The 26,736-nt window shown below is 44.0% G+C and overlaps 1 protein-coding gene across 4 annotated transcripts in view; it reads left to right on the top strand.

The window, feature by feature from the left end:
- The window catches only part of LOC124723107 (protein FAM102A), a 478,486-nt gene that overhangs the window by 335,801 nt on the left and 115,949 nt on the right, over positions 1 to 26,736 (top strand). The window lies entirely within an intron of this gene.

Here is a 26,736-nt window from a genome sequence, read left to right as displayed (position 1 = left end):
GCGATCTGTTCAACAGTCATTCGGCGATCCCCCAAAACAATTCTCTCCACTTTCTCGATCATGTCGTCAGACCGGCTTGTGCGAGCCCGAGGTTGTTTCGGTTTGTTGTCACACAATGTTCTGCCTTCATTAAACTGTCGCACCCACGAACGCACTTTCGACACATCCATAACTCCATCACCACATGTCTCCTTCAACTGTTGGTAAATTTCAATTGGTTTCACACCACCCAAATTCAGAAAACGAATGATTGCACGCTGTTCAAGTAAGGAAAACGTCGCCATTTTAAGTATTTAAAACAGTTCTCATTCTCGCCGCTGGCGGTAAAATTCCATCTGCCGTACGGTGCTGCCATCTCTGGGACGTATTGACAATGAACGCTGCCTCATTTTAAAACAATGCGCATGTTTCTATCTCTTTCCAGTCCGGAGAAAAAAAATCAGATGCCTTAGAACTTGAATGCACCTCGTACTATGTCGTCCATAAGGGAGTCTGTCCGATGGTCAAATGACTGTATGTTTGTACGATTCTCCTGCGTGGACGATTTCTTTTACGCAAAATTTAAAATTTCGATTTACATTTAGCTCGCTTTGACTGCCACATACAGACTGGTCGACAAGGGACTGAATGGAAGTCAAAGGCCCGCTTAGCGATCTTACATGGGGCCAGAATTTTCTCGGGTTTTCTGGCAGATTTTCTTCTAAGGTGTGACGGAGGTAGTAGTTGTATGCTTCGCTCATAGATCTTTACGCAGACGCACGAATCTTTACTAATCTTTGCTTGTTGTCATTTGTGCGTTGTGTTTTGAATGAAGAACGCAACAACCTCTGCTTCCTCAGCTTCTTCCGAATTTCGTTATTAAACCATAGTGGATCTTTTCCATCATTCATCCAGTTACTAGGCACATAGCTCTCCAGACCACGATTTGCCCATAATACCTCTGTTTCCATCTTACTGGAACTAAGTGACGTCAGTTCATTCTCTAAATGAGATGCTAATAACTGCTTCTCTGCGCTCTATCTAGCAGAAACACTTTACTAGCCTTCTTGACTGATTCGTAATCATAGTTGCTATAATATCATCATGATCGCTAATCTCCGTTTTTGTACTGACATTGTCGATAAGATCAGGCCTATTTGTAGCTACAACGTCTACGATATTTCCATTGTGTGTGGGCTGCCGAGAAATCTGCTCAAGACAATTTTCAGAAAACGTGTTCAGTAGTATTTCGCACGACTGTCTGTCTGTACCCCCTGCATTGAATCCATAGACCTCCCAATTTATACTTGGTAGGTTTAAAAAAGTCACCTCCATCTAGTATTGCATGATCTGGGTATTTACGCGGTGCTGACTGTAGACCTTCTTTGAGTGACTCTAGAACTGTCACAGCGGAATCGGGTGTCCAGTAAAAACATCCAACAATTAACTTCGTTTCACCGACACCTGTTCCACGCGTCAAGGTAACTTCGCTGTCCCTCTCCATTTTGACCTGAATAGAGATAGTATTTTTGTCAACTGCAATGAACACTCCCCCCCCCCCCCTATGGCCTTTAATCTGTCTTTTCGATATACGTTCCACGACTCGCTAAATATCTCAGAGCTTTCCACTTTGAGTTTAAGCCAGCTTTCGGTTCCAAGAATAATTTGAGCGCGAGAGCTTTCCTGGAAGGCAGTAAATTCATTAACTTCTTTACGAATACTGTGAAAGTTTTCTGATAAAATTTTGACAGTCGAAGTGTCTTGACTCTGAACGCGGTCTGACTTCATTACTGCGCATCGAGTGGCGAATGTTCATCAGAGTACCTTAAACTACCGACTAGCCTAAACTACCATCATGTGCACTCCACAGGTACTCTGCTACCCGATTAGCTGCTTCCTTCGTGTAGTGCATGCCTGACCTATGGAGTGGAGTCCACGAAGCCTTCAGTTGAGACCCTCCACTGGGCTTCAAACCAAAGGACGATCAACTCTGGGAACAATGCTTCAAATTGCGAGCTTTGCTTGCACACTGTGGGCGAGACCAGTAGTCTTCACCACCACCGCCATCCACCTGTATGAACTGAAGATGGCCACAGAGCCAATCTGACAGACAACATTGGTGCCGACGTGAGCCGTAACTTGCAGACCCTGCTTGCTCAATAGCCACAAGCAGGCCGCCACCACGTCTTGGATGAGGTCCTCCAGCAGACATACCTAGTGCACATTGGCTTTCTTTTCAGCCCTGAGGTTCCATTACACACCTAACGCTGGAGCTCCCGAGAACTAGTAAACGCCTACCCACTATAGGCCTACTTGGACTCTGATGAAACAGAGGCCACATGTCCACTGACAGGGTGAGTGGGAGATGCCAGAAGGCCAGTCTCCACATTGGCCCTTAGCCTCAAGCAACACAAACGCGTTACCACCCGGCATTCACCTTACAGTGTGGATGGATCCACTGCATGTGCACACTAGGTGGTGCCTTGGCAGCAGAACCCATGGGCAAAACGAGCGACAACTGAGGTGAGGTGTCCCATGCGATGCGCCAGATTCTCCTCCACAGATACAACCAGAGGCAGGAGTGCAAAGGTGATTGACCATAGCCAAAAGGGCACTCAGCTGTTCGCTAACGATAGGCAGGTTCTCCTGCATCCGCACACAGCATGCACACATCCTAACCATCCTAGCAGGACTAACTGAAGAAGTAAACTATAAAAGCAGACAGAAGCCCAGATATGCAACTTACTACCCTCCTGATGTGTCACCAGTGCACGCTGGTGTGGTAATGAGTTGTGTAGCTGGCTGTTCAATGAGCAATTTACAAAAACGTGCGATTAAACCTCTTAAACAGAACAACACACACGAAAGTTAATAAATATACTCTGAGGAAAAGACAGAAAAAGGTAGAAACTTAACTTGCCACTCTGTAGATGTATGTCAACTGAGACCTGCGTGGATGCTGTCTTGCCTAAAATGACTAAAATCGCGTACCATTGAATTTAATTTGTTATTAACAAATAACCAACATCCTAGACCTCAAGTGAGATGACTTAATGTAATTACAATAAAATTAATTTGTTATTAATAAATAGCCACACCCTGATCAGCTCCCTATGCTTCACAGCTCCAGAGTGAACCCACCCACTGCAGTACTTCAATTGTAAAAGATGAAGATGGATGGCGAGACGATGCTTGAATCTTATTGGTCCATGCTTGAGGGTGGGGGAGCGAAAGGTGTGACCTTGATCAATTGCCAGTAATTCCCTGAGGGGGGGGGGGGGGGGATGAGAGGAAGGTTAGTTGAGGGTCACCTTGAACATAAATCGCCAAAGTGTGTAAACTGATAAAAGATGTCTGTACCAGTGACCTTCACAATAGACTGTTATCCCGCCCTGAATCGGCAATGATAACCTACTTATCAAAAGAAGTGTGTCTTTTAAATTGCCCTCAGGGGCTCAGTATTCGTTTGCTGAGTATGAGCTCGGCGATCCTGAGGTTCCTGAGCTGTCACCGTAAGCTCTGGGCATGCTTCAGCAACCACTGCAACGGGTGGTAGTGGGCAGTGCAACATTGTGTGTCACAGGGAACGGGGCTCTTCGCTTGACCGCCCAGATCGCCAGGATGGTAAAAACCTCTATTAAAAAAATAAAAACCTTCAATCTCAAGCTATGCTGCTCTCTGATGAGATGCATGGCTGTTGAGGTGGAACAGCCGTTAGTGGGCAACCTCTGGGGAACCTGCCGCACCTCAGTTGTGCAAGGCTTGCCTAGGCATGTGGGGCTCTGTCTAGGTGCACTTTTATTTCTCTAACTGGTCGCGGGACTGAGATGGATCATTCTAAGTCTTCTCTTCCACCTCCCAGCGGAATGGGTGTGCTGCTGGTAGGTACTAGCACTTGACCAAATAATGGGAGGGCTCGTGTAGCCAGTCCTCCAGACTCAGGGATATTCAAGAATTCAAATGGGTTTAGTGACAGAATGCATACTGCTTGCCAGTGTGTGTTTTTATTGGTTAAACGGAAAGAGGAGAGTTTTGAAAACACTTCACTTTTTTACATACAAAAGGGTTTAGAGGGGATTGCAGTACTTTAAAATCAGTAAAACTGTTATGAAATGGGACACTGTTGGTGGAAACATAAAGTTCCCAACAAGTAACAAACCTGCAGAAGGCCATGGGGTATATGCCATTGAGACTGAGCTCTACGCCACATTCAACTATATTAAAGGTGTTGTAACTGGCAAAGACCTGGTGGATATCCCAAAGAAGCCCTGAAAATCGAATGGGCGCAAGAAGGAATTGTAGATGTGCAGAATATTTTGGAAAGAATGGAAGGCGATCTGATTAAATCCTACTCGTTCATCCTCACTTTTAATAACACAGAACTCCTGGAACATATTAAGGCAGGTTTTCTTCGCTTAACTGTGTGGCCCTATGTCCCCAATCCCATGCACTGCTCTAAATGCCAGCGATATGCGCACATCCCACTTGGATGTAAGGGAGAAGGCTTTTGTGGCAAATGTGGAAAGTCTGCTGACAAAGGAGTCGTATTTTCGTCTCGTCCAAAATGTGTGAATTGCCGTGGGGCTCATCCTGTCTGGAGTAGGGATTGCTGTGTCTTCCTTGAAGAACAAAAGATACAGGAGACAGAAACCACACGATGGATCCTCTATGGTGAGGCCAAGAAGATTTATAAGACCATGCAGCCCCTAGCATTTGCTACCTCCTTTGCAAAAGTTGTTAAACAGCCAGTACAGAAAACTGATGCTGCTCCACAAACGGAGGTAGCTAGCGTTAGCACGGCGGCGGACAGGGCGCGTCTCCTCCAGTTTCATAGGGCGTTCGTGTGTTCGTTGCTGGACTACGGGTGCATGTTGTATGGATTGGTGAGGCCATCTTATTTGAAGATAATTGGTACTGTCCATCATGAGTGAATTCGTTTGGCCATGGGTGCTTTAGGACCAGTCCCATACCCAGCCTCTGTTCTGAGGTCAGGGAACCGCCACTCACCATCCGGTGGCGTCTCCTCATGGTGCATCAGACATACATGTTCCTAGCAGCTCAGACTTCACCTGCGCACCATACCGTTGCTCATCCAACTCTGGAACGCCTTTTCTCCAACCATCCACGAGCCACAATGCCATCTGGGATGTGCATGCAACGTGTACTGGAGTCGCTAGGTGTCGAGCAAGTATGACCCCAAATCAAGGGTTTAAACCGTCTGCCACACTGGTTACTGGAGACGCCCAGAGCGATTTTAGATTGTGTGGTACAGGAGAAATTGCACTCCTGGTTCTGTTTTTAATGTGATATTTTATCTGAGCACCACAACTATGTAGCTGTTTTTACGGATGAATCGAAACGGGGGGGATTCTGTTGGTTTCTCTGTCGTTTTCTCAGATCGTGTCCGCAGGGTGAGACTGCCTCAAGCCTTTACTGTCTTTGATGCAGAATCATTTGCGATTTGCGGACTCTGGAGCAGATGAGAAGTTTTTCGGTGCTTTATTTCTTGTCCCGATTATCTGAGTGCACTTCACTTACTGAAACGTTTGTACCTGCCAGATATAGTCGTCCAAACTGTCAAAGATGCCCTCCTCGAACGACAACGACTGGGAACGGAGGTGTCTTTCTGCTGGGTACCAGGGCACATGGAAATTGCGAGGAACGAAAGGGCGGATCTAGCAGCCAAGGAGGCGTGTCTTGACCCTCTGGTATTCCATTGTACCATCCCCTTGCATGCTGCGACCTCGCTGTTGAGCTCCAGAATCTTGCGTCGGTGGGAGAATGAGTGGCTGGAAGTGGCCGACAATTAACTGCGTGTAGTAAAGCCCACAGTTCGGCCGTGGCGTACCTTCTTCTAACCACGTAGTCTGTACGAGGTCCTCCTCACTCGTCTTCGCGTAGGCCACAGCCCTATCACGCATGGCTTCTTGCTCAGACGAGAGGACCCTCCGCTGTAAGGCGCTTGTGGCGTACAGATCACTATGCGCTACATTTTATTGGATTGCGTTTTATTTTCCGACCAACGGGCCGCGGCTGATTTGCCGACGGATCTGCAGTCTATTTTAGGTAATGATCAAACGAATGTGGTTTGATTTTAAAGTTTTGTGCGATGTCCAGCGTTTACATCAAGATTTTAGGGCGATGGTTTTAGCATGTTCACAGGGTTACTGGCTCGCCCATATCTTACGTAAGTGGTCAGCTAGTGACATTTTTCTGTGCCTTCCCTTTAGCTCCTTTGTTTTACGTGTTATTCAATCCCATGTATGACATCCTTTATTCTTTCCTGTCTTAGCGTGTTTGATCACATTTTAATAATTTTTTCCACGCGCGTTTCTTTTAATGTGTGTAAGGGCGCTGATAACCTCGCCGTTGAGCGTCCATAATCACCAAACCCACACAGCACACACCGTTTAAATCGTGTCCCTTTCCCTGTTCTGCATATTTACTTGTGACACCATTTCTTAAAATGTTCAGTTTGCGAAGCTTACCTCTTCAGTCTCGGATATTCTTTCGGAGACTGGCGCGAAGAAGTCACTCTTTGTTCTCGTTTATGCCGTGACTGTCAAACCTTTGAAGTTCTCAGGGTACATGTTGCTGTTAACAACTATTCTTAAGTTCAAACAGCAAATACTTATTTTTGGAAGAGGTTTCTGTGTGAGTAGCTGCGCCATTTACTTTCATCAGTTTGTTCAGTGGCACCTGACAATATCTAAATCTCTTAAATATAGATAATCGTATATTGGTCTCTCCCCATGCATTCAGTATTCATATAAAATTTAATGGGTTTCTAGTTAAAGTAGAATAAAAGCTACAACTTCAGGACAACCTCCATCTTCTGACTGTTATCATGCTGTCAGAGGGCATATCTATGTCTGCGATGCTAGTGGCACCCATTGGAACATAAACAACCCGGAGAATCTGCCTGTAGTTTCTCGGCGCAGAGCGCCCACTTCCACGTACCACATCTGTGGCTGTCCTGATTAAAGTTGCTGTTGCATATTTGGATCTCTGCAGCTTCTTGGTGACAAGGTGGTAGCACGTTGATACGTAGGACAAGATATTCGTTGCATTAAACATAATTTTACGTTCATTCATGACGTAATGTTTAGAAACTGCTGTTTTTTTCCTTAGCTAGGCACATTCTCTCTTATCTTTTGAAAATATGCTTGTATAGCCGGAAGCCTACCGATTGTGCTAGATGTAGCCCCACAGAAACGAAGGAACGCAATGTGCTGTTCGTCTTGTGATAAAGCAGCTGCAGCACTTGTTCCGAAAGAACAGCTGTTGGGATCGAGATATTAAGTTAGCGCTTTCCAAAAGAGACGAAAAGGGGAATATGTGTAAGAATCATTAGACTTTTCCGTTGTTTCATCAAATTTCATTCCCTGACATTTGGAAAAGGGCTTGCGATCTTTCCTGTAATTTTCAGTGCGTCCAGTGTCCACACACACTCTCAAGTTGTTATTTACTTCTTGTTCGTCATCTCCCGGATACAGCCAGAAGACTTCGAAACGATCTGTTGCTGGCGTTGTTTAACAGTACCCAGTGAACTTCTGACGTACCCTTCTTTGCCTTCTACGAAAAGTCTTAAGGTGCCTGAGTTCACTATATTCGATCTATATTTGTTGCCGACATGTAACATATTGCGCACACATAGGAAAAGAAATCCACTACTTTACAGCTACATTATTAATGACAAACAGCTGGAGACAGCGTCTGCCGTAAAATATCTAGGCGCAACTATCCAGAGCGACCTTAAGTGGAATGACCACATAACACAGATAGTGGGAAAAGGAGACACCAGACTCAGATTCATCCGAAGAATCTTAAGGAAATCTAACTCATCCACAAAAGAAGTGGCTTGTAAGACGTTTGGTCGCCTGATTCTTGAGTATTGTTCGTCTATCTGGGATATCTATCAGTTAGAACTAACAGAGGAGACAGAGAAGATCCAACGAAGAGCGGCGCGTTTTGTCACGGGATTGTTTAGCTGGCGAGAGAGCGTTACGGAGATGCTAGCGACCACGAGGAGAAAATTCGAGAAACACAGCACAGTACAGAGGCTTATCAACAATCGTTCTTTCCACGCACTATTCGCGAGTGGAATAGGGTTGGAGGGATCAGAGAGAAGTACCGAAAGTAGCCTCCGCCACACACCATTAGCTGCCTTGTGGAGTATGATGTAGATGACGCTGGCAATTTAATGAACCAGGCTCTGTTTGCCTTTCAAAGGCACAGCCATTCTGACGTCTTAAGATTCTGTCCTCGCCTAAGTACCCTGATTACGCCCTTACTAATGATTAAATACACTCCTGGAAATGGAAAAAAGAACACATTGACACCGGTGTGTCAGACCCACCATACTTGCTCCGGACACTGCGAGAGGGCTGTACAAGCAATGATCACACGCACGGCACAGCGGACACACCAGGAACCGCGGTGTTGGCCGTCGAATGGCGCTGGCTGCGCAGCATTTGTGCACCGCCGCCGTCAGTGTCAGCCAGTTTGCCGTGGCATACGGAGCTCCATCGCAGTCTTTAACACTGGCAGCATGCCGCGACAGCGTGGACGTGAACCGTATGTGCAGTTGACGGACTTTGAGCGAGGGCGTATAGTGGGGATCCGGGAGGCCGGGTGGACATACCGCCGAATTGCTCAACACGTGGGGCGTGAGGTCTCCACAGTACATCGATGTTGTCGCCAGTGGTCGGCGGAAGGTGCACGTGCCCGTCGACCTGGGACCGGACCGTAGCGACGCACGGATGCACGCCAAGACCGTAGGATCCTACGCAGTGCCGTAGGGGACCGCACCGCCACTTCCCAGCAAATTAGGGACACTGTTGCTCCTGGGGTATCGGCGAGGACCATTCGCAACCGTCTCCATGAAGCTGGGCTACGGTCCCGCACACCGTTAGGCCGTCTTCCGCTCACGCCCCAACATCGTGCAGCCCGCCTCCAGTGGTGTCGCGACAAGCGTGAATGGAGGGACGAATGGAGACGTGTCGTCTTCAGCGATGAGAGTCGCTTCTGCCTTGGTGCCAATGATGGTCGTGTGCGTGTTTGGCGCCGTGCAGGTGAGCGCTACAATTAGGACTGCATACGACCGAGGCACGCAGGGCCAACACCCGGCATCATGGTGTGGGGAGCGATCTCCTACACTGGCCGTACACCACTGGTGATCGTCGAGGGGACACTGAATAGTGCACGGTACATCCAAACCGTCATCGAACTCATCGTTCTACCATTCCTAGACCGGCAAGGGAACTTGCTGTTCCAACAGGACAATGCACGTCCGCATGCATCCCGTGCCACCCAACGTGCTCTAGAAGGTGTAAGTCAACTACCCTGGCCAGCAAGATCTCCGGATCTGTCCCCCATTGAGCATGTTTGGGACTGGATGAAGCGTCGTCTCACGCGGTCTGCACGTCCAGCACGAACGCTGGTCCAACTGAGGCGCCAGGTGGAAATGGCATGGCAAGCCGTTCCACAGGACTACATCCAGCATCTCTACGATCGTCTCCGTGGGAGAATAGCAGCCTGCATTGCTGCGAAAGGTGGATATACACTGTACTAGTGCCGACATTGTGCATGCTCTGTTGCCTTCGTCTATGTGCCTGTGGTTCTGTCAGTGTGATCATGTGATGTATCTGACCCCAGGAATGTGTCAATAAAGTTTCCCCTTCCTGGGACAATGAATTCACGGTGTTCTTATTTCAATTTCCAGGAGTGTAGTTTGATAGTTGAGTTTCTGGTCTTTGACAGTATTCTTTTTGTTAGTAGTGCCGTATACACTATTTCGATTGTAACATTTGTACATTAAGGTCTAGGATTCATTGTTTCTGTCCCAGCTTTGATGTAGACTGCCCTGCAACATTGCAAAATAGCCCGCATCTCCTTCAGCCTCCTATCTTTACAGCAGTTGTAACTATTGGCTCACACCATGAAGTATAGGTATATAGAGAGCGTGGCTGGCAACTTATCACAGGGGTGGTTCACTTTAACATGCTGCCATTGCTGCGAAGACCATTCGGGAAATTTTCGACACTCTTCATGGCGTCAGCCACAGATCGTCCGCATCTTTTCAGTTAAACTGCTGATTCTAGGGATCCTTCGTAGTTACGATTCATTCTAGTAAGAACTCTGTGAAGTGTTCGTAGACCAGAAAGTAAGTTTTCTCGTACTTTAATTAATCTATTTAGCAACTACATTCGTCAGCATGGTTCTGTTGCTGTTGGCTCTGAGCACTATGCGACTTAACTTCTGAGATCATTATTCGCCTAGAACTTAAAACTAATTAAACCTAACTAACCTAAGGACATCACACACAGCCATGCCCGAGGCAGGATTGGAACCTGCGACCGTAGCCGTCGCTCGGCTCCAGACTGTAGCGCCTAGAACCGCACGGCCACTCCAGCCGGCTTTGTTGCTGTTGCTCCAGCTTTTATTATTATGACATTTCTACAGTCTCCTCTGTCTGCTCCTCTGTTGATTACCGGCCACAATACTGAGATATATTACATAGGAACTTGGTCTCTGACTCGAAAGTCAGCGTATGTTTCATTGTACACGACACAATTTCAGCACAGTAAAAATTATCATTTTGAGGTATGAAGTACGTATAAATGACGAGTATATCGTGTAATACCATTTTTTCTTAGTAGATAAGTTTTCTACTTGCAGAAAACCTTACATAACATTGCCATTCTGTGACCAGATGTTTAAAATAGTAACCAGGTATTTAAAGTAAATTTTCTCTCGCTGCGAGTCCCCCACATGTTGACTAGAGGCGTGGGCTGCAGCTGCAGTTACTGACAAGAAAGGAAATGACAATGGACCTGTCAGAAACTGTTGATAAATATCAAAGTAATGTAAAACAGTCATCCAAAATTCTGGAATCTAGACGGAAAGTAAATAAGTATATGACTGTGCCAAAACACATTTGAAAAAGAGTCTGTTTTATACAAGGATTCAAAAATGTCTGTTTCATTTTCGCCTAACTATTTTTCTTTCGTTTTAAAATGTGAGTTATTTTAAGATCTTCAATGTTTGTACTTTGATATTGTACATAATATGAAAATTACTAGGAAAAATGAGCTATTTCTATGAACTGTCCTTAGGTTATGTTACCTAGAACATCGTGTTTTTGCAAGATTCATTGATATTTTGTTACATCCTGTAAATGAGCATAATTAAAAAAAAAGTGAACAGAGAACTTTTCTGAAATGTTAAGAATAATTCGTTCCGAGAAAGCTTAACAACCGAGCCAACACACAAAAACTGTGACATGCCTCTCTATTTAATCCAGGAGATTGCTTTTAGCGTAAACAGAATATTAACATTGCTTTCCCTTTGTCTTAGCTTCATCCTCCGCTCCAGTTTTCTTCCCAGTTTTTGTGGTTTGGTGCATAGGCTTCTCTTCCAGTGTCTAGTGTAGTCAGTCATCATCTCTGGTCACTGTTGTTTCTTCATTACTTCTGGTTTTCTTCTCAGGCTGTAATTGGTTTTGGTAATTGTGCCAGTCGTTTTAGTCACTAATTTTTCGGTCGGTTCGCTGTCTCATCAAACCATCTTCCGACCCTTAAATTATAATGCCTATGTTCACAAAGGAGACATGCTGTCCTATGTAAAGCACTCTTTACGAGTAATGAGAAGTGAAAACGCTACTTCCACTAATATAATATAATAGAATTATATTATTATAATTACATTCTCTCCTGACGTTACTCCTTGTTTGTAGATCTAGTATGGACCCTTTGACCCCCCCCCCCTTCATATGTTCGGAATTCCTTACTAGGCATGTAATATTGATAGCAAATGACTGATGTAAAAACGATAGGGCAGATTAACCCCTAGATCAGGACGTTTTTAAAATTTTTCATTTTTGTGAGTAATGCATAAGCGTTCCTGTGTAATTGAACGTAATTGATGATGAAAGTTTCTCCTCATTGACTGTGAATTATAGTAGCTCAGCAGAACATGCTAACTTGCTACATATACGCAAAACGATTATGATTTTGGTGAAAGGCAAGAGCGGTAGTCGTTAAATAAGACTAAAAACAGAAGTCAGTTCAAGCTGCCCATGGCCAACGACCGAGACGGCGTTTAAATCGATGGGAAGCAACTCTTCGATACAGATGAGGTCGTGAAACACCATTATAGTGTTCCACAGGTCATCATCGTAATCACGTAGCAATGACATTGTTATGTAAGTTCTGTTCTTCCTTGTCTCGGGAACTTCTGAGAAATGTTTTATCACGGAACACTTGTACTCGCAATTAGGTTGAAAACCAGATATAAATCGATGTACGTGAACCCTGACACGGACGTCCATTGTGACCTGTACTACTAATACAACTTCAGATAACCGTATCTGGCTGTTTTTTAATGAGAAATCGTCGAACTTCTGAAGCGTGCACGCTTCAGATAAAGTTCGTGTCGCTGCTTAAGCTCTTCTGTAATTGAGAATCTTCTAAATTGAATGTTTGTCCATAGTGTTCGACCTTACGTCAAATTAGAAATCACTTTGTACCCTATATATTCACACAATGAAAGCTTTCGCGGCTGTATGTCATAATTGCTGATGAGTCTTCCGGACTGTATGGCCGTGGTCCAAAAAACTTAACAGTTCCTGACGTTTCGTCCGGAGATGTGCAGGATATCTTCCGAGGTGTTCCTGGCGACGCTGAGTCTTGCCAACTGACGAGTCGGACGTCGTAGAGCGACATAAATACTTTGTAAAATGGACGTGGTGTAGCTTACAGGTGACCAGCAGAGATAAAACTTAACTACCGATTGTCGCTTGTCAAGGATAAAAACTTCCTATCGACTTTGTAGAGCCATTGTCTATGTATCACTAAATTTCATGGCTGCTTCTTATCTGTTAAAATTATCCCCATGGTTATATACCAAGAGAAGCGTGAATACAAGACTGAAAACTCGTAAGTCTTTGCCGGTCAGAGAAAACAAAAACCAGCTTTGTAGCAGAGTATGCTCTTCAGTCAGGAAAGCGAAGTTTGCTGAAACCAAAATATTATTTACAATGATGAACTATTATCCATGGTTATATAGAGAATCCATCGAAATTTATAAAGACAGGGAGAAGCCACCAAACTTAGTAATATATGGACAGTGGCTGTGCAAAATCGTTAGATAAGTTTTTATCTTTGACAGCCGACCATCGATAGTCGAATTTTATCGCTGACGAGGAGTATCTCTACTGATTACATGCAAAGTTGACCTCGCCCATTTTAGACAGTATTTAAGCCACTCTAACTCCGAAGATGGCCTGCACAGCTCTGGACGAAACTTCAGGAACCGAAAAGTTTCTTGGACCACAACCATACAGCCTGGAACACTCACAAGCAACAATCAAATATATTACTTCTACGTTGCAAAATTAATAAATTGCCCTCGTAGGTTGCTGGTACAATTTACAAAGAAAAACAGTCATCGCCGAGATTGTTCGTTTGGGCAATCACATTGCGTAGTAATGTAATGTTCTAATGTACTGTGGAAGAGAGGAAGCCTTGCCTTCTTCCCATCTGAACTGGTTCACCTATCAAGTTGTGGGGGAGACCTACAGTTTATCGTGGATCCCAAAACGCTCTATAGTTGGGTATATTTCTCGTTCTCAAAACTATTCCAGCATTGAAAGCGACGTTACGTGCGAGGAGGGGAAGAAAAGGACTTAGGACTAACCTAGGCTCGAACCTCCCATCTTCAAACTAGCAGTCAGACACACAGCCACCTAACTACCTTCACAGAGTAGCCTACGGCAGATCTGTGGCTTCCATCCTTGTTTTGGTTTTGTTCAAATGGTTCAAATGGCTCTGAGCACTATGGGACTAAACTTCTGAGGTCATTAGTCCCCTAGAACTTAGAACTAGTTAAACCTAACTAACCTAAGGACATCACAAACATCCATGCCCGAGGCAGGATTCGAACCTGCGACCGTAGCGTTTGGTTTTGTTTTTCACCTTAAATTCTCTCATTAAAATTACTTAATTTTCTGTAACAGCAATAAATGGAGCTAATTACACAGGGAACTCGTCGAAGCATCAAAGATATGACTGGTTTTACGCTTATTATAATGGTACGATAGAGCGCAACATTAATGTAGTTATCAAAATATTTATTACCTTTTCTCGCCATGACAATTTCCCCATACTTCCGTAACTTTCTTCCGAAATTGGTTATATTCCCAGCGTATAAGCGACGTCAGTGCAGCGACTACGGTGGCAGCTTCAACTAGCAACTGTAAACAAGACATGCATTAGACCAGCCAGTACTGTGCAAGCAGTCTTAAGTAGTGCGCGTGCGGTCTTACTGTGTCCACGTTGTTGTGACACAAATCACAGTTGAAAAACATCTGTAAATCAGGTATTTAAGAATTGTCTAGGATATTTTCAAGAAGAGAAAAGCGTATCCAAAGATTGTCTCACGAACCTTGACTACCGAATAAAACCAACGGCATGAGGGCACCTGCTCCGAATGGCTTGAAATCCGTAACACGGGGAATTCTGTTCTCGAAAAAATCATCACGGGTGACAGAACTTTGTATTATTATGAACCTAGCGTAAAACGACAACGTGAAGAAATTCACATGAAGGGTCAACGCTTTGACGACACAACTAACATGGAAGCAAAAGTGAAGCGCGAGTCGAACATCATCCGGAAGGAGCAGTTTTCTGACAGTTCTACACGGTTGTACGACGTTCCGTGCTTTGTACTCAAGTGAGAGGAGGCTATGTAGAACACGCGAAGCATCAAGACCACCCTCTCAAGTTGTTTTGTCTGTTTTAGTTGATTCAGTCTCAAAACTTAAAACTTTTTGAACTGACGGCGTATGTTGTATAAGGTTCAATATTTTCAAAATGGGTTCTCTTCCTTGACTCTTTTTTCTTAACATACGCGATAGCGACACAGTTTCTTAAATGTTTTATGTCATCCAGTACGACACAAAGGTTGACTGAATTCCAACGTTACAATGTAACCTTTAAAAAGTGGAGAGATTTTGGCAATGCTCTATACGATCTAATCTTGTAATTTGTTTCCTGTTTGCTGTTAGATACAGTTTTCCAGTATACACAGTACCCTGAAATTTCGATATATGTCAGCCATTTTAGTCATTAGTTTGAACTTGATGGATGTTAGTAGGATATACTGCAAAATGTCGTTGGTTTGTATTTTTGTCCTGTGAATGAATCTGATGGATGATTTTGCGTTATATAGTACTTTCCATTCGACGGAATGGATGGTGGTTACATTACGAAAAAGTTTTATATGTAAGTGAGGTCATGGCCAGAGTCGGTAGATCAGGGTATGTGTGACATTACGTCGTCCTCCCTTTTCGGCTAAATACCGGATACAGAAATTTCTTCCACCACTAGGAGTGGAACGAGCGCCATTTTGGCCTAACAAATACGTACTGATGTGTATTTGTGGACATCATTTTCGACAATTAGTATACCGGGTGAACCAGAACTCCACCGGCAGACTTTCAAAGGTGGCAGTATGGACGATGAAAAGAAAAAAAGGTCCAGTGAACATGGACTCCACAATGCACACGTGAACAGCTACGAGCAAGTGTTCAATAGAAGAGATATTTCACTGAAGTGAGGATGAAAAAGTGCCTGTAGCTCTTAAGGTACGCATTTTAAGGTCCCATGTTCACTGGACACCTTTTTTCTTGATTCGGTCAATACTACCACCTCTGAACGTTTTTCGGTGGAGTTCTGCTTCACTCTGTATTGCGTAGGAATTGTATTGATCACAACTCAAGTCGTGAATATTGGGTGGCGGTAGAACATAAACATCACCGAATGAGTGTAGATAGCTAGGTTCAAATGGTTCAAATGGCTCTGAGCACTACGGGACTTAACTTCTATGGTCATCAGTCCCCTGCCGGCCGCGGTGGTCTCGCGGTTCTAGGCGCTCAGTCCGGAACCGCGCGACTGCTACGGTCGCAGGTTCGAATCCTGCCGCGGGCATGGATGTGTGTGGTGTCCTTAGGTTAGTTAGGTTTAAGTAGTTCTAAGTTCTAGGGGACTGATGACCATAGATGTTAAGTCCCATAGTGCTCAGAGCCATTTGAACCATTTTTGAATCAGTCCCCTAGAACTTAGAACTACTTAAACCTAACTAACCTAAGGACATCACACAACACCCAGTCATCACGAGGCAGGGAAAATCCCTGACCCCGCCGGGAATCGAACCCGGGAACCCGGGCGTGGGAAGCGAGAACGCTACCGCACGACCACGTGCTGCGGACTAGATAGCTAGGCTTCGTCAGTTATATTCCATGTTGGGGCAATCTTTTTAAAGAACCGTTTTTTAACGAACACATTCCACATAGAGGAGTAACAGGGAAAACGATAGTAAGACCTTTCATATTTGTATTTATGTATAATGGTCTAAAAAATACGCTAACATACGTACAACAGATATATGCGATTGAAAATAGCGTTATAGAACAGTCAAGAAATGTATTCGTAAATTGCTATGCAATTTACGTGACACAAATGAAAATTTGTGACGGACGGCAGTCGAACCAGGATTTCCCGGTTTACACGTGTGGTGGCCTAAAAAGCTTCGGCTGTCGGAGCACACTTCAGGGACAGACCCAAACTTCCACATGTCCTAGTATCTGCTTCCCATGGTGTTCGCACAATTAAGTTATGACTGCGTCACTCACATTTTGTTCAACAGCTTCTCATGTAGCAGCAACCATTGAATCTTCCGCCACAGCATTTACAGAATCCCCAATTGCTGTTACATATTTCGCATACATAGAAGGTGGTTTTGGTAAATTCAACACAGTGCAGAGAACATTACCAGCCCTTGCACCTGTACCAATGCGTCTAACGCCATAGAAGTCTCACATTAGTTTCATACAATCCATTGCCTGAACACTTTGATGACGTATGAAATGCTTTTTTCGTTTTTGCACTGCTGACATTTAATAATTAATTTAGACACAACACCTATTCTAGCTCCAATATCCTCATAAAGTTTAACTTCACCACCACAAAGACAGCAAGAGACAGTTTCAGAAAGAACTTGTGCAAGGATTTGCAGATCAGTAATGACGTTGTCCATAAAACAATTACTTTTACCACTGTCGCCCGTTTCTAAAGTTACTTTCCTTTTCGATGCACTAGGGGGCGTGGTCACTTCAGAAACATTATCGTTGTTTCCTTCAGTGCTAACACACGTGTTTTCAATTACTTCAGAAGAAAATGCAGGTCTCCCATATCTGTTACCCGCAAATTTGCGTTCCTTGAAGTTACTTTTACGCTTACTCATTTAATTTACGTATAAAAAGCAATAGAAGTTAGCTTACTACAAAAATAGCCGATAATCACACTACTTTCAACGAAAACTAGTATCAGAAACAAAGGACTGATTTGTTTATTCGTAATGCCAACTTCTGAGACGTAGCAGTAGGCACAAAACAAAACAAAACTTAGTTTTCTTGTCAGATGAAGTGCATTATTGCAGTGTCTGTTTTTGACAATGTCTGGAAAGTTCGATACAGTGTTCCTTCAGACGTTCATACTGATTAGATTAGATGTACTTTTCATACCAGTTAATTCATGGTGGAGAGATCCTCCAGGATGTAGAACATTTCAGAAGAACAAGAATAGACAGTATATATTTACAATGAAGACAAATGTGCTAATGTAATATCTACAGATTCCAAGTGGAATAATCGTTTGGATATGGAATGAGTTAAAACTTTTGAACATATTTTCATTTATGAGATAATAAACACTGATAGGAGAGTGATTTTTAAACACACACACACACACACACACACACACACACACACCAGTTGCTTCTACTAGGAAATTTATCAGCGGAGTGGAAGGAATTGGTCACAAATAAATCATTTACGCTCCTCTCAACCTGATCTTTAATGGCCGTTGAACTTTTTATGGCTGATGGCAAGTTATTGAAAATCTGCCGGTTGGTTTGGCCGAGCGGTTCTAGGCGCTACAGTCTGGAACCACGCGACCGCTACAGTCGCCGGTTCGAATCCTGCCTCGGGCATGGATGTGTGTGATGTCCTTAGGTTAGTCAGGTTTAAGTAGTTCTAAGTTCTAGGGGACTGATGACCACAGCAGTTAAGTCCCATAGTTCTCAGAGCCATTTGATCCATTTTTTTATTGAAAATCTGTGGTCTTGAATAATGAACATCTTTTTGGATCAAAATAATTTGCTTGATACCTTTGTGAAGATTATTCTTATTTCTAGTATTGATTCCATGAGCTGCGCTGTTGGTTTGAAAGAGAGATATATTTTTAATGACAAATTTCATTAAGGAGTATATATGTTTAGAAACAGTAGTTAATATCCCTAGTTCCCTTAACAAGCCTTTGCAGGATGTTGTTGAATTCACACCACATAAAGTTCTTATCGCACGTTCTTGTACCAGGAAAATTTTAGCTCGGCTTGACGAGTTACCTCAAAGAATAATCCCATATGGCATTATGGAATGAAAATAAGCGCAGTATGTCAGGTTTTTCATTTTTATATCCCCTATGCCTGACAACATTCGCATTGCAAATAGACATTTGTTTAGGCGCTTCAGCAGTTCTGTGGTGTCCTCCACCCAGTTGAATTTATTATCAAGCTGCAATCCCGAAGGAAGATTTAATCGAACTTTCCAGACACTGTCAAACACAGACACTGCACTAAGGAAATTAGAGAACAGATTAGTACATGACAATACTTAAATGATTAGGATTAGATTTATGTATATGGTCTCCAACTTTAAGATTTTATTCATAAATGTCGGTCTTGATCGCACATTCACAAAGTACCAATTATGATCGCGAGCTCGTTTATAGACTTTGTCTTTAATTGATATATTTGAATAAAGTGTGAAGCTCCCACATGCAGCAACCGGAGCTTCTAATCATGACGACATGGAATCCAAGAGGTCGTGGATGGGTTCCTTCGAAATCTTCTTCCATGTGAGGTGTATGCGAGCTCACAAAGCATCAACAGTGGCTGATGGTGGACTGTGACGAACAAAGGGCTGCCCAGCCACGTCCTAGATCTAATCGATGGGTGACGTCTCAGGCGAACATTCAAGCCAGAAAAGCGATGCTATTCGCCGTTATTGAAAGAAGACTTGCACGTTTCTCGCTGCCTGTGACTGAGCACGGTCCTTCTGAAATACGGCATGTTGGAGATCTCGCAAGGAGGGCAGTACTTCGATGTCTAACATTTCTTGATGTCACGATTGCTATTTACAGTGCCAGAATAGGTCTGAGCCGCATCTTGTATCCAGTGAGGTACCGAACCACCACGCTGGTGGTGATCGCTCAATATAGCCAGATGTCAGACTGTGGTAACCAGTGGCAAACCCATACGGCGAGTGGTGTAGGTCAGATTGAAAGCGAACATATCCGAAAACATTAATTTTGCCTTTCATCACGGCAGCAATGGCGTTCATGTGTTCACTCCAGTTACGAGTTGCTAATTTCTGGGCAATGGAAGCGTATGCAGTGGAATTGTGCTAGTCCAGCTCGCAACTGATGGTGTCGAACTGACGTACAACTGACTTTCCCGATCACGCTTGAAAGGGCGCTCGCTGCCTAGTCTACAAGTGTGCAAACACACACTCACTCACTCTCTCTCTCTCTCTCTCTCTCTCTCTCTCTCTCTCTCTCTCTCTCTCTCTGTGTGTGTGTGTGTGTGTGTGTGTGTGTGTGTGTGTGTGTGTGTGTGTGTGTGTGTGTGTGTGTGTGTGTGTGTGATCTTAAGCATTTGTTTCTGGATCACTAATACCAATGGAAGGAAATTCACCAAGAACCAGGTACCGACCGTGAAAGCCTACATGGTATAAGACTTCAGAATTTTTCTGGTAATTCTTCTTTGGTACTGCAATTTTCACAAGCGTTTCTGTGTGTGTGTTACGAATAAGGTAGAAAGCTTACGAGATATTAGAGATATAAAACTGTGTGTCCAGTTACATCCAGTTAAGACCACCTCTCAGACCCCTTAGCGCGAGGAGATCACTGTAGCTACGTTGCGCATTGGGCACTATAGTGTAAGGATCGCCATTTCTTAAGTGGTGTCCTGACAGAATGCCCATTTTTAACTACTTGCGTTCTAATGTATGTTTGCCGTCTGAGTTATCGGCCGTCTTAGCGAACGATGAGCAGGTTGTCGACCGCGTTTTACTTTTTATGCGTCGTAGCAATGTAGCGAAGGAATTTAATCTTCAGCTCGGGACCTCCGTTGCCTCTACGGGTATTTTGTGGACCTTTCTTAAAGAGGAAGTCCTTCTTCTTAGCTCTCTTTCCTTCCATCGATTGGGCTTAACGTGTAATCGCTTTTAACTTGCATCCTATATCTGAGAAATAGTTTCTGTTAATAATGTGTGTTTAATTTTGATGGGACACACGGACGGAATTGTTGTTGCAATACATGGTGATTTAATGTCATTCCCTACTCGCTTGAAAAAATCTGCTACCACTACCCAAATCCACGTTTTACTAAAGAGAATTTCGAGCAATGCCGTTCGCAGCTCGTGGTCTACTGGTTAGCGTTGCTGCATCTGGATCACGGGGTCCGGATTCGATTCCCGGCCGGGTTGGGGGATTTTCTCCGTCCGGTAATTGGGTGTTTGTTTTCTCGTCACTATTTCATGATCGTTGGGGAAGACGGCGAGACTGGACTGTGAAAGATTGCGAATTTGTACGTGCGCTGATAACCGCGTCGTTGAGCGCCCCATTGATCAAACAACATCGAGCAACCCCAGCCACTGCAATAAAGAATTCATCATCATCGCCGGCCGGTGTGGCCGAGCGCTTCTAGGCGCTTCAGTCTTGAACCGTGCTATCGCTACGGTCGCAGGTTCGAATCCTGCCTCAGACGTGGATGTGTGTGATGTCCTTAGGTTAGTTAGGTTTAAGTAGTTCTAAGTTCTAGGGGACTGATGACCTCAGATGTTAGGTCCCATAGTGCTCCGAGCCATTTAAGCCATCATCATCAGCATCATAACTGCTTGTTTTCTGGAAGCAATTTGGACTCCACTCACGTGAACCTGAAGTGCAGTTATACGAGTTGTTCTTATTAACGTTTAAGAACCCCACGAAGCGATGCAGGTGACGCTGAGATATTTAATATAAGACACATGGGGCCCCAAATTTGGGACATACCCCAAAATTGGATGACAGATTTTGTACATGTGATGTCATCAAATGACATACGTCGTCGCACGCTCAGTGGTTGTCCTGCTCGATCCTTCTCTCGCCGGTAGGGGGCAGTGCTACACATCGCTCCGCTACGCTAATCTGTTTTCGTTCTTTCCATTATCCGATGTGATACGGTAGTTCCCGCGGTAGTGGTAATGGGAGACTACGATGAATCGGTTTACATTTACGAAACCAAGGTAGCTTAGCGGAGCGATGTGGAGCGCTGCCCCTATCAGCGAGAGTGGGATCGACAAGCCAAACTGCTGCGCCTGCGGCGGGGTACGTCATATGGCGACGTCACATGTTCAAAATTTGTCATACACTGTTGGGGTATTTCCCGATATTTGCGGACCCCTGTCTCTGATACTCATTGACTTGTCTTAGCGTCATCTACATCACTTCGGGGGTTTTTAAGTGGTAATAAGAATCACCCTTTATGTACTATAAGCAAGACTTTAGTCTCTTCTCAGTACAGTCAAGATTTGCTTGCGTGTCATGTCTGTGAAATTGTGTAGTGAGTACCTCTTAGTGTGATATTCCGTCGTAGTAATTGATTACACGACGTTTTGTTCAGTAGTTCTGAAAAAAACCTCTGTGGCTTTCTGATAAGAAACAAGAGACTCGATTAATGTTGTTTAGCCCTTCAAGGCAGCAGTTAATCCCAGGTGTCCTCTGCTACTTCTCATAGCTTCTTTTTGCTTGCAGGCAATGGAATAGGTAAGGTATAGATTGTCTTTAGCGATTTATGATTATGCATTGTCAGTAGGATTCAAAACACTGTTGAGAAGTGCATTGTCAGTAAAACTAGTTTTTCTTTCATCACACGTGAATAATTCTTGAACCATTAAGAACCTGTCAACAGAAGGACGATTCTGTTAATAGCGTAATGTACTGACCGGGTAGAAATTTCACTTACTTGCACTTACATTCCACCGTTCATTTGGTCTATGATGGTAAAATGTGCACTGTATGCTACCCCACCAAGGGCATGAAACAAACACAGCTCCAGTACGTGCCACATTTTCCATGTTGAGTCGGTTTTCTGTTTGTGTAATTTCCTCCATCTACATTTTTCGGAGCAGATTATGCAGCTTCAAGATATTATTCCCTCTCCCCCCGACCCTTTCGGATAGTCTGCATCTTATTATTCTACCTAAAAAATGTAACTCCGCGATCAGGCCCAGGGTATCACGCGATACTAATAGTCAGCTGTGTCATCGTCTGCCGTTGGCGTCATTTGGATGCGGCTGGGAGGGACATGAGGTCAGCATACCGCTCACACAGCCGTCGTCAGCTTTTCAGACCTTGGAGGCACTATTTCTTATTCGAGTAGCTTCTCAACTGGCTACACGAAGCTGAGAGCGCCTTTCAATCCTTGCACCGAGGAAAAAAAAAAAATCCCTGGCAGTACCAAGAATTAAACCCGGGTCCTTCGCATGGCAATCAGATGCACTGACACTGAACTGGGGATACGGACTGTTATTGTGGAGCGTACGGTCTTTTCTTCCTCGCAGCTTTCGAGACCCTCTGTACTGCACTGTTTTAGAGGTACCGCTCCTGAAATGAGGAAACCGTTTTTTTTACCGTGCTATCGATAATACCGGGACAAAAGCCAGAAGCCTTTGCCCTTCACAGGACTTTACGCAATCACTCCAGTTCCTTTACAGCTTCTTCTACTGTCCGCATATTAGTTGTTCTCCTGGGGAAAGTACAGTATGTCCAAACGTAAGTTCTCGAAAACGAAATGTTGTGTATATTATATATCGCATGGTTATGTGTTCGGTATGGTGTGACTATGCGGGCAAAATTTACTGTGATTGTTAGGTGTCGAAGCTACATGACAATTGAAAAACTTGTGACAGTTGTCTGTGATATAGAACGATACATAATTGATTATATTCTTTCTGGAAACAAGTATAAAACACTATTACTGTATTATTTATATGTTCAAGACAAATTGCCGAATGCCAATGAGATGTCCACCATCTTGTGTCTCTCTCACATGTAGAGCTACTCAGGCGAGCGCTTAAGAGATTGTTTTGACATTTATTTACTAACTGCAAATGGATCATAAATTATTTCGTCAATTACTTTTCAATACTCGTAGGAATTCGTATTCTTGCTACTCTCACAGTTATTGAAGATTCATTTTAAGTAAGAATTCAGTTGACTGTTTTTTACGCTACTGAATCTTGGTTGCACAGTTAGGCTTAGATTCTTCATCGTACTAGGCAGCTCTGCTGATAAATTTACTTCTCGCATGTAAATATGTTACCGTTACTTTACGAACTAATTTATCATGCGGTATTGGTGTTTCTACCGACATTACCAGTGGTACTTAATAAATAATTTCCGAACAGAATGTTGACTCCTTTACAGCTATGCAGTGGAGAAACTGTATGAGCAGTTTCTCTTAATATCCTGTGCTGCATGGGTTACCAGACAGTGAATAAGTTTTGCAATTTGAATCTCCTAACAACCAGCATCATTCATTGAACTCTACACTACTTTGTAATTCATTAGTCGGTGGGGTTTTGCGTTATCGTATAGTTCTGTGTTGTTGTCGATAAATTATCTGCCCAACAGAAAAAATTGTGTGGTAAACACTAAGTTTTCCTATCGAAGTTTGAAGGTTTCCTTGTGTCACACTACTTCCTCTCTGTACCCCAGTTCCTCGCAATAGTTTGGAACTCTTTCCCGTAATGTGCAAGTTACTTGTATACTCTGTGTTTTTCCGCATTTTATCAATTTTCAAACTGTGTTGCTTATAAAGTTTGTAGTAATCATTCTGCAAATTATAAACTGACTTGTTCCGTGACCAAGCAGCGGTAGCTGATATGATTCCACGAAACCTGATAAATAAATAAACACACGTCCCATAACTCCCTCCCCCACACTAGGACTTGTTCAACATTTTCAGAATTCATCACTGTAACTTACAGGTGCATGTGGTGAATGTTGCATAGACTGTACTGTAACGTACTGTAAATGCAAAGAGGATGAAACCAATATGAAATAAATCATTCCTGAAGTCAGATATGCCTTTGTGCTACCTGTCTCCCTTTCAGTGTTTTCCCTGACTCACCCTCGTGATACCTACAGAATGAGATGGCGGAGTGGTTACAACGCAGGACTCCTGTTCTGGAGGAGAGGGACTCAAATCCTGCTCCGACCATCCTGATTTCGATTTACCATGGCTTTCTCGTATAACTTAATGGTGAATGCCGGGATACTTCATTCAAAAAATGCTGTTGTCGATGTCTCCCCCAATCCTTGCCCTATCTAAAGTTGGGCTCGGCCCGTAATTATCTTGGCGTCGACAGGATTTTAAACCCTGAACTCTAGCTCTTCTGCACTTAGGTGACAAAAGTCATGGGATAGCAATACGCACGTACACAGATCGCGGTAGTATCGCGCACACAAGGTATAAAAGGGCAGTGCATTGACGGAGCTGTCATTTGCACTCCGGTGATTCATGTGAAAAGGTTTCCGATATGATTGTGGCCGCACGACGGGAATTAATAGACTTTGAACGCGGAGTGGTAGTTTGAGCTAGACGCATTGGACATTCCATTTCGAAAATCGTTAGGGGATTTGCTATTACAAGATCCATAGCGTCAAGAGTGTGTCAAGAATACCAAATTTCGGTCACTGCCTCTCACTACCGACAACGCAGTGGCCTACGACCTTCACTTGACGACCAAGAGCAGGGGCATTTCCGTAGGGTTGTCACTGCTAACAGACAAGCAATACTGCGTGAGATAACCGCGGAAATCAATGTGGGACGTACGACGAACATATCCGTTAGGACAGTGAGCCAAATTTGACGTTAATGGCCTATGGCAGCAGACGACCGACGCGAGTGCCTTTGCTAAACAGCACGAAACCGCCCGCAGCGCCACTCCTGGGCTCGTGACGATATCGGCTGGATCCTAGACGAGTGGGAAACCGTGGCCTGATCAGACGAGTCCGGATTTCAGTTGCTAAGAGCTGATGGTAGGGTTCGAGTGTGGCGCAGACCTCACGATGTCGTGTTCCCAAGTTGTCAGCAAGATACTGTGCAAGCTAGTGGTGGCTCCGTAATGGTGTGTGCTGTGTTTACGTGGAATGGTTTGGATTGGGTCCTCTGGTCCAACTAAACCGATCATTGACTGGAAATAGTTATGTTCGGCTACTTGGAAACAATTTGCCTCCATCCATGTTTGTGGATGACAATGCGCCCTGTCATCAGGCCACAATTGTTCGCGATTAGTTTAAAGAACATTCTTTACATTTCGAGCGAATGGTCTGGCCATCTAGGCAGCCCCACATGAATCACATCGAACATTTATGGGACATAATCGAGAGGTCACTTCGTGCACAAAGTCCTGCACCGGAAACACTTTCGCAATTATGGACGGCTGTGCAGGCAGCATAACTCAATATTTCTGCAGAGGACTTCCTAAGACTTGTTGAGTCCATGCCACGCCGAGTTGTTGCTCTACGCTGCACAAAAGGAATTCCGACACGATATTAGGAAGTACCCCAAAACTTTTGTCACGTCGGTATATGCCTTTCCTTAAATTCTTTATCGTTGGCGGTGTCGAATAGCATCTGAGATTTCAAATATCATATTGCCATGTACGACTACATGATGAATTTGCGTTGTGTAATCTTAAGTACAGGGTTATTTTTAAGTACCTTATGGGTTTCAGATGACGACTGTACGAAAACTTAAGGACTTCACAGAAAACACTGACATCAGTGGACAGAGCATATCTCAAAGATTTTAGCTCTCGTCGCAGCTACTTAATATGGGCACCATTAGTGGCGCGATAAACGACAATACATGCGTGCAATTCATTGAAGTCGCTGACACGAATTGTCCATAAGGTGCGACAACAGCTAGCTTTGCAAATCCGCTCAGTGGGTTGCGTGTCTGTAGGCGCGGACTAATTCGGTGCAATAGTACAGAGCGGGTGGGTGATTTGTCTAAATGTTGTGATTCGCACCCACCCTGAAAATAGTAGTGTATTGTTCCATTAGAAAAAACAGTCGGAATCGTAATTCAGCGACTATTGCAATAAAAATTACCTGAAAACCTAAGGAAATCAGACATATTGTCCGCTATAACTAGACGAAAACCGCACCTCGACATATTCACTCACTCTTGATATATTTGGGATGGCCTATCTTAGCCTGTATATTAATGCAGTCGAGAGCACTATCAAAACTTTGAGCGGCATATGGTGGGAAATATGTATTTCCTGTTATATTGTGTGTGTGTGTGTTTTGTTTGTTTACTGACCGACAGTCACACGATGCTAGCCAAGCATGCAGGTTGCGGTGTCGTATTTGATCACAAACGGCACCTGTGCAATATCTTAAATAAGTTGCAACTGTCAGTCGTGGTCAGACCAGTTGAAATGAAATGGGTGTGAAATCTTATGGGACTTAACTGCTAAGGTTATCAGTCCCTAAGCTTACACACTACTTAACCTAAATTATCCTAAGGACACCACACACACACACACACACACACACACACACACACACACGCCCGACGGAG

This window comes from Schistocerca piceifrons, chromosome X, assembly GCF_021461385.2.
Source record: "Schistocerca piceifrons isolate TAMUIC-IGC-003096 chromosome X, iqSchPice1.1, whole genome shotgun sequence".
Lineage (NCBI taxonomy): Eukaryota > Metazoa > Arthropoda > Insecta > Orthoptera > Acrididae > Schistocerca > Schistocerca piceifrons.
Note: the sequence above shows the minus strand (reverse complement) of the source record. Positions and strands in the feature narration are given on the sequence as shown.